Source organism: Brassica oleracea, chromosome C4, assembly GCF_000695525.1.
Source record: "Brassica oleracea var. oleracea cultivar TO1000 chromosome C4, BOL, whole genome shotgun sequence".
In the NCBI taxonomy this organism is placed as follows: domain Eukaryota; kingdom Viridiplantae; phylum Streptophyta; class Magnoliopsida; order Brassicales; family Brassicaceae; genus Brassica; species Brassica oleracea.
The window spans coordinates 12973210-12981841 of record NC_027751.1 but is presented as its reverse complement, the minus strand read 5'-3'; positions in this window follow the sequence as shown (position 1 = coordinate 12981841).

Sequence of the window (8632 nt, the reverse complement as noted above, 5' to 3'; positions counted from 1 at the left end):
GTTCTTTATCGAAAGAAGCCGTAATAAACGCTTCGAGTCAGAAGACGGCCCAAAGGGACCTAAGACATGACTCGAGGCCCAACTTACGGTTTCTTAACCAACAGCCCGTAAGCCGTATGACTTACAATTTCTTAACCAGTAGCCCATAAGCCGCATGACGGTTTATGCTTGATTCGCAAGGAAATATAATGTCAATTTTCCGCGGATAAACACGAAATTTTGAAGATAATTACGAATATCGAAAAAAATAGAATATCTCTATTTTTACGCTATGACGGCTTAAGGGCAGAAGAGGAAAAGCGTAAACCGACTTAGGAGCCAGTATATAAGGAGTCCTAGGCGAGAGGCATGGGGGAGGGACTTTTCAGAGAAAACTTAGCACTTAGAGCGATTTAGGCATATTTTCGTTTTTGTTATTCTAGCTGCGACTCAACTAGGTTATTGCCGTCTTAGGGTTTAGAACTAGGAATCTCGCCGACAGCTCTCGAAGCCCAGACTCTTACCTTGTTGTAACGCTCAAACGCGAATTCGGAATAAGATCTACTTTGCTCTCTTTTCGATTTCTTATACTTTATCGTTGTCATTCTTGTGTTCTGATTGTTTGGCGTGTGATATTAGCAGATATTCGGGACCTCTGGAAAATTAGGGTTTTCCTACTTTCCTTATTTAAACGGAAATCAACAGTGCGAATTTCGGTTCCCACATTGTTTAATCTATAATTTGATTTAGATAAATAAATTCTAGTAATTCGATAGCTTAAATTTGATGTATTCAATATGAACCCTAATTTGATTATGGTATTGATCGATTTGTAAAACTATATATTTGTAATTATTAGATAAAGATGTGCGTATTAATTTATTTGCTAAGGAATATTGATTTTAGGAAAATTCAATATTACATATAAATACGGCATGAATGGGATCAGTATGTTTGATGTGATCATTCCACATTTATGCAATAAGTATATTCCTTTTATACGGTTTATTATATTATTATGCATTCTTTGCTTGTCGTATGTATATTAAATAACTAGCCATAAAACATTAACGTAATGTTATGAATCCAAGGTTTAAATTGGTACAAGTATTACACTCGTGACATGTGAAACCGATTGAATCCTTTGATACCAGCCGGTTCAGTTTTATCGGTTGTAAATTGGTTTGGTTCAGTCGAACACATGTTTAATCTTTCATTTAATTGGAATACTAATATGATTAGATTCTCAAGATTAAATTAATATTAACGATGTAAAATTATTAATGATTTCAATTAGATTAAAATAGTTTAATTATTTGTAAAAATTAAAATGCATATAAGATATGTATTAGTTATATTTATATTTTATATTTGATATAAATTTTAAATATAAAATTAAAATTGAATTAAAATTTGTTTCTCAATTAATTTCAAGTATTTTTTATGTCTACCCAATCTTATCAACTATCAAGGTTCGTTTCGATGTAAGATTTGCTTGCCAAAGCAAGGTGTCTGCAATTACATGAGTGAGGTAGATGGTAATAGTTACCATATGAATATAAGATTGGTTTACTTGACTAAGCTATCAAAACGGTTTTGGGCTTAGAGACATAGGTTGGATAAGACATAAGATGTCATTTGACAACCAAAAATTATATTGGATACAATTAACAAAGTGTTGCTTACCTAAATAGCTATACATTCGGGCGATGAGCCAAAGCTCACTCGGATTTTAGTGAAATATCGATCTTGAATTATTATATTCAATTTGAGGAAACTGTTTTGAATATAATATGAGTTTTCTTAATTGTCGAGATTTCTCTAATTCCTGAACATCATACTAATATTTGATATTCTTCTAATCCACCTATGTTAACTCCTCACAACCCATTTTCATTGCGATATGCCCTTAAGAAGGACAAATTGAATGGATCAAATTTCCTCCAATGGTATCAAAACCCGAAAATTGTTCTCAAACAAGAGTTTAAACCCTACTTGAAAGATCTGAAAGGGAAAAAGACTTTTGAAACATCGCCTATGGGTATTTATGTTATAGAAGTAAATGTTACTACTTCTGGTTCTACTTCTTGGGTATTGGATACTGGTTGTGGTGCTCATATTTGTACGAATATGAATGGCCTCAGAATCAGTAGAATTTTGGTAAAAAGGACAAGTGGACCTATGCGTGGGAAATGGAGCAAGGGTTGATGCATTAGCCGTGCGAACAATTCCCTTGTCTTTAGATTCAGACTTGGTTTTAGAACTTAAAAATTGCTACTATGTACCTGCTATAAATAGAAATATTATTTCCATTCCCTGTTTGGATTTGGAAGGATTTCAGTTTTCGATCAAAAACAAATGTTGTTCTTTTGATCGTAATGATATCTTTTATGGTAGCGGCCCATTAGAGAATGAATTTTATATTCTAGACCAAAGCGTGCATGTCTATAATAGCAGTACCAAAAGGTTCAAGTCTAACGACACGAATCAGACTTTTCTTTGGTATTGTCATTTAGGCCATAAATGAGAAACACATTCAAAAAATCCATAGTGATGAACTTATGAGCTCATTTGATTATGAATCATATGAAATATGTGAATCTTGTTTGTTGGGTAAAATGACTAAGGCTCCTTTTACTGGACACGGTGAAAGAGCCAAAGACTTGTTGGAACTTATACATACTGATGTATGCGGACCAATGAGTATAAATGCTAGAGGAAACTATCAGTACTTTATTACATTTACTGACGACTTCAGTAGATATGGTTATGTTTATCTAATCAAACATACGTCTGAATCTTTTGAAAAGTTCAAGAATTTCAGAATGAAGTACAAAATCAGCTTGAGAAGAAAATAAATGCTCTTCAATCTGATCGAGGTGGAGAATATTTGAGTCAAGCGTTTAATAATCATCTGAGAGAATGTGGAATTGTTTCACAACTCACTCCTTCAGGAACACCACAGTGGAATGGTATGTCCCAAAGGAGGAATCGAACTTTATTAGATATGGTTCGGTCTATGATGAGTCATGCATATCTTCCACCATCCTTTTGGGGATACACTCTAGAAATGTCTGCGTTTACGCTGAATATATGTCCATCAAAATCAGTTGAGAAGACATCATATGAGATGTGGAATGGAAATGTTCCAAATTTTTTTTTTCTGAAAATTTGGGGTTTTAATGCTTATGTCAAACGTATGTTTACAGATAAGCTTGGACCAAAATCTGATAAATGCTTCTTCATTGGTTATCCCAAAGACACCAAAGGTTATTATTTTTACAACCCCACTGAGAACAAAGTGTTTGTTGCTTGTAGTGGCGTTTTTCTTGAGAGAGAATTTCTTTCTAAGAAGAATAGTGGGAGTAAAGTAAAACTCGAAGAAGTTCGAGAAACACATGAGAATTTTTCATCCTCTCAAGAAGATGATCAATTAAATTTAAGAAGAGTCGTAGAATCTACACCTGTGGAACCTGAGGTATGTAGGTCTGAAAGAACACTTCACGAACCTGTTAGATCTGGGGTTTGGGTGACGGATCATCATGTTGATAATAGAGAGTGATGAACCTACGTCCTTTTAGGAACCTATGATGGGCCCAGACTCCGATAAATGGCGAGGATCTGCAGAATCTGAAATGGACTCCATGCCAGTAAACAAAGTGTGGACTTTGGTTGATTTACCTGATGGTTTTAAAACGAGAATTCGGCCAAAATAAACCTCAACTTTGTACGAATTGCCAAAAGAAACATGAACTTTTGAACTGACCAAAAAAACACCAAACTTTCATTGACTTTAGAATTAATTAATAATGTTTTCGCTGACTTGCCAATTTAGCACGTCGTCAACAAATTTAACAGAAATATTTGACATCGTTTATTGTTGGCGTTAAGTGAAACGACGTCGTTTTCAAATGATATGAAACGACGTCGTTTTACATGATTTGAAATTAAAAATATGTAAACCCCTGGATTCGAACCCAGGTTGTTTGGTCAAATGGCAAGGTCTTTTACCACTAGGCTAGTGGAACTTTCAATGTTCTTACTAACATGTTTACTTTTATGTGGTACTAATTGAAAATAAAAATATTCTCTAAAAACTTAAAAAAATCTTTAAAATTCCAAAAAATTGAAAAATAAGAAATTTTTTATAAAATCAATTTTGAAATTAAAATTGAAAATAAATTTTATTTTTCTTTTTAAAAAATAAAAACTCTTCCAAAATTTTCTATAAAATTAAAACGAACTTTAAATTCCAAAAAATTGAAAAAAAATAAAGAAATTTTTTATAAAATTAATTTTGAAATTAAAATAGAAAATAAAATTTTATTTTTTCTTTTCATAAAATAAAAAATCTTTCAAAATTTTCAATTTTTTTAATACATTTGCTAAAAGTTGAAATTAATTATACACACATAAAAAGTTGATAGTTGTAACTTTAATTTTTATTTTAATTTCAAAATTAATTTTATAAAAAATTTCTTTATTTTTTTTCAATTTTTTGGAATTTAAAGTTCGTTTTAATTTTATAGAAAATTTTGGAAGAGTTTTTATTTTTTAAAAAGAAAAATAAAATTTATTTTCAATTTTAATTTCAAAATTGATTTTATAAAAAATTTCTTATTTTTCAATTTTTTGCAATTTTAAAGATTTTTTTAAGTTTTTAGAGAATATTTTTATTTTCAATTAGTACCACATAAAAGTAAACATGTTAGTAAGAACATTGAAAGTTCCACTAGCCTAGTGGTAAAAGACCTTGCCATTTGACCAAACAACCTGGGTTCGAATCCAGGGGTCTACATATTTTTAATTTCAAATCATGTAAAACGACGTCGTTTCATCTCATTTGAAAACGACGTCGTTTCACTTAACGCCAACAATAAACGACGTCAAATATTTCTGTTAAATTTGTTGACGGCGTGCTAAATTGGCAAGTCAACGAAAACATTGTTAATTAATTTTAAAGTCAATGAAAGTTTGGTGTTTTTTTGGTCAGCCCAAAAATTCATGTTTCTTTTGGCAATTCGTGCAAAGTTGAGTGTTTTTTTGGCCGAATTCTCGTTTTAAAACCCCTGTTCGAAACTACGTTAGGCGCTAGTCGGGCGGCTATCCTGGGCCAGACAAGTTACTGAAAGATCGGGGATTAAGCGGGGTATACGCAGGGCCTAGTTATTATATAGTTTAGCATATAAACTAAATTGTTTGTTTGGTGCAGTGGTTTCTGGCATTTTAAACGTCCCAGCCACCTGGGTTCGAAGGCAAGATAGCAAATTCTTGTCATATTATTTTGTTTTTCTTTAATGAAGGGTATAGTTGTAATTCTCACTTCATCTTCCTCATTTAGGGCTGCGATTCTGCAACTCAAAAAACACAGCCGCATCCTTTAGTTTTCTTATCTACATCACTTTTCTCTGATTCTTTAACCTAAAACTTACAGATCCTGTATATATTGATTGATTTTTAACTTTAAATGGGCAAAAAATGAAGTTTATCAAAGTCTCCGAGTTTTTGTCCGATTAACGCCAAATCGAAACGCTGCTTGAACGCAGAGCGTTTATTCGCCGCGTTTTCGGGCTCGACGGCCGAGTTTTCGAACAGGGGTTAAAACCATTGAGTGTAAATGGCTTTTCAAGAAGAAAGCTGACATGGATGGTAATATACGGATATACAAAGCTAAATTAGTGGCTAAAGGTTACAAACAAATTCATGGTATTGACTATGATGAAACCTATTCACCAGTTGCAATGCTTAAGTCCATTCGTATTCTCCTAGCAATTTCTGCTCATTATGACTATGAGATTTGGCAAATGGATGTGAAAACAGCTTTCCTTAATGGAAATCTCGAAGAGGATGTGTACATGACACAACCTGAAGGTTTCACAGTCCCTGGAAGTGCTTGGAAAGTATGCAAGCTTCAACGTTCCATTTATGGTTTGAAGCAAGCATCTCGGAGCTGGAATCTTCGTTTTAATGAGGTAATCAAAGAGTTTGATTTCATTAGAAATGAAGAAGAACCTTGCGTTTACAAGAAGACTAGTGGGAGCGCAGTTGTTTTCTTAGTGTTGTATGTAAGATGACATACTTCTCATTGGAAATGACGTTTCTATGCTTAATTCTATAAAGACTTGACTTGGAGGTTGTTTCTCAATGAAAGACATGGGAGATGTTGCATATATTCTGGGAATAAGAATCTATAGAGATAGATTAAATGACTATTGGATTATGCCAAGATACTTATATCGATAAGGTTTTGCATAGATTCAAGATGCATGATTCCAAGAAAGGCTTCTTGCCGATGTCTCATGGCATAACTCTCAGCAAGACTCAGTGTCTGTCGACACATGATGAGCGAGAGCGCATGAATAGAATCCCATATGCTTCTGCTCTAGGATCTATCATGTATGCCATGTTATGTACTCGTCCAGATGTTGCATGTGCTTTGAGCATGACGAGTTGATACCAATCTGATCCAGGTGAAAGTCACTGGACAGCAGTCAAGACTATCCTCAAGTATTTAAGAAATACTAAGGATAAGTTCTTGGTCTATGGAGGAAGTGATGAACTTGTTGTGAGTGGTTACTGATGCCAGCTTTCAGATGGACAAAGATGATTTCCGATCACAATCTGGTTTCATCTTTTGTCTTAATGGAAGAGCAGTGAGTTGGAAGAGTTCCAAGCAGAGCACTGTCGCAGACTCAACAACTGAAGCTGAATATATCGCAAAGGAATCTGTTGGAATTCAGAAGTTCATTGCTGAATCGGGTGTTGTTCCGAGTATTTCTAACCCAGTGGATCTCTATTGTGACAACAATGGAGCCATTGCACAGGCGAAGGAACCTAGATCCTACCAAAAATCCAAACACATTCAAAGAAGATATCATCTCATTCGTGATATCGTCGATAGAGGAGATGTGAAGACTAGCAAAGTCTCAACGGATGCAAATGTTGCTGATCCATTGACCAAACTTCTTCCACGACCTAAGCATGAGAGTTATACTACTGTTATAGGAATAAAGTTTCTTAAGATGTGATCTTGATTCTAGTGGGAGATTTTTCTTTTATGATATGATGTTCAGGTTTACATACATTTGGTTATGTTTTAAAATTAATGAAATTGTTTCAGATTTATTTTTTTATTAGATAATTAAATAAAAATCCCAAAATAATTTATATCATTCTTATAGGTCATCAAGTACGTGACTTGATCATGAAACCCTATAGGTGAGAGATCTTATAAATTATTGAGGTCCCTAGTCAAGGTTGTTAACTTGGAAAATTAATAACCTGACTAGTATGTGAGGTAATTGATGTCTAAGTTTCATGGAGTCATTCAATATGTGGTATTAAAGTCAACCTCAGCCGTAACTGGTGATTATAAAGACATTGATTAGGTGTTCTAGAAAGTTTGTAAAGAACAGGGATGGAACAAGATAAGATTTGTTCCTCCCATATAACGGGGGATAAATATCTCTGGGCCTATCGAAGATTTGATACTGGAAAAATATATGGTCGTGCTCAAACGACATGAATGTCAGTCGTTTGTTTTATCAGTATAAATCGGAATTTGATAAAAATGATCTAGCTTAATAAGGATAACACTAGTTCTTGCCTTATGCTGAGATCGAGATATAGAGACAAAAGGATTATGAGAATATATGATTCTAGTATAAGTGGGAGATTGTTGGGAATGTCCTAAAATCATTTGTACTTACTCTAGTAGAAGTCGTAGCGTCGAGGTTTGACAATTATATAATATTAGATGGTTATAATGTTTTGCTAGAAACCGGTTATAATCTATGAATTGAGAATTCATTATCAATATTATATGATCTTACATGGTAACACACCTAAGCAAACCGGATCATTTATATATTAGGTTCATACTAATATTATATATGATATAATATATGTATATATATTCACATACGTTTATGAAAGGGTCACGTTACTTTGAAATAATAACGATTGTCATTATTATTAAAAGAGAAAAGTTAAGTATGGGCTAAGCCCATAAAGAAACCTAATTGATTTAGGTTACGTGTATATATACCAAACATATATTATGATATGAGCATGGTTTTTCCCTTGGCCGCAACCTAATAAAAAGGATGAAGTGTTCGTGAGTTTTTTGAAACAAGTTTCGACGGTACTAGCATTCCGTATCGATCCAGTTTGTGTGCGTGTGGATACCAGTAGATGTACGACGTAGTTTGAAGTGCTAAAAATCTTGACTTGGTTTATTCAACTTTCCGCTGCAGAATAACCAGGTATATTCGAAACCATAAGATCTAGATTTGTTTCAGTATTTGCATGAGATGTTAGACAAACTGAATTCATAGGTTGATTTATAAATTGTTATAAACCGATATGAATTCATACAATTAGATGGAATTAATTTGATCGTTTTGACCAAAGAAGCATATATTAAGTTCAACAAGCACATTTTCCCTTAATTAACTACTTTCCTAATTCATACCAAACAGCCTAATTTCCTATATTTTCCTCATCTACGTCTAGACTCAGCACCAAAAGGTTGGCAGTAACTGCTGTTTGAGCTAGCCTTTGGGCCCAAGTTCTGCGTTGTAAGTATAATGTCGGTGATCTACAACATTTATCTTGGCTTGCTTCTACTGGCTCATGGTCTTCGACTATGCGG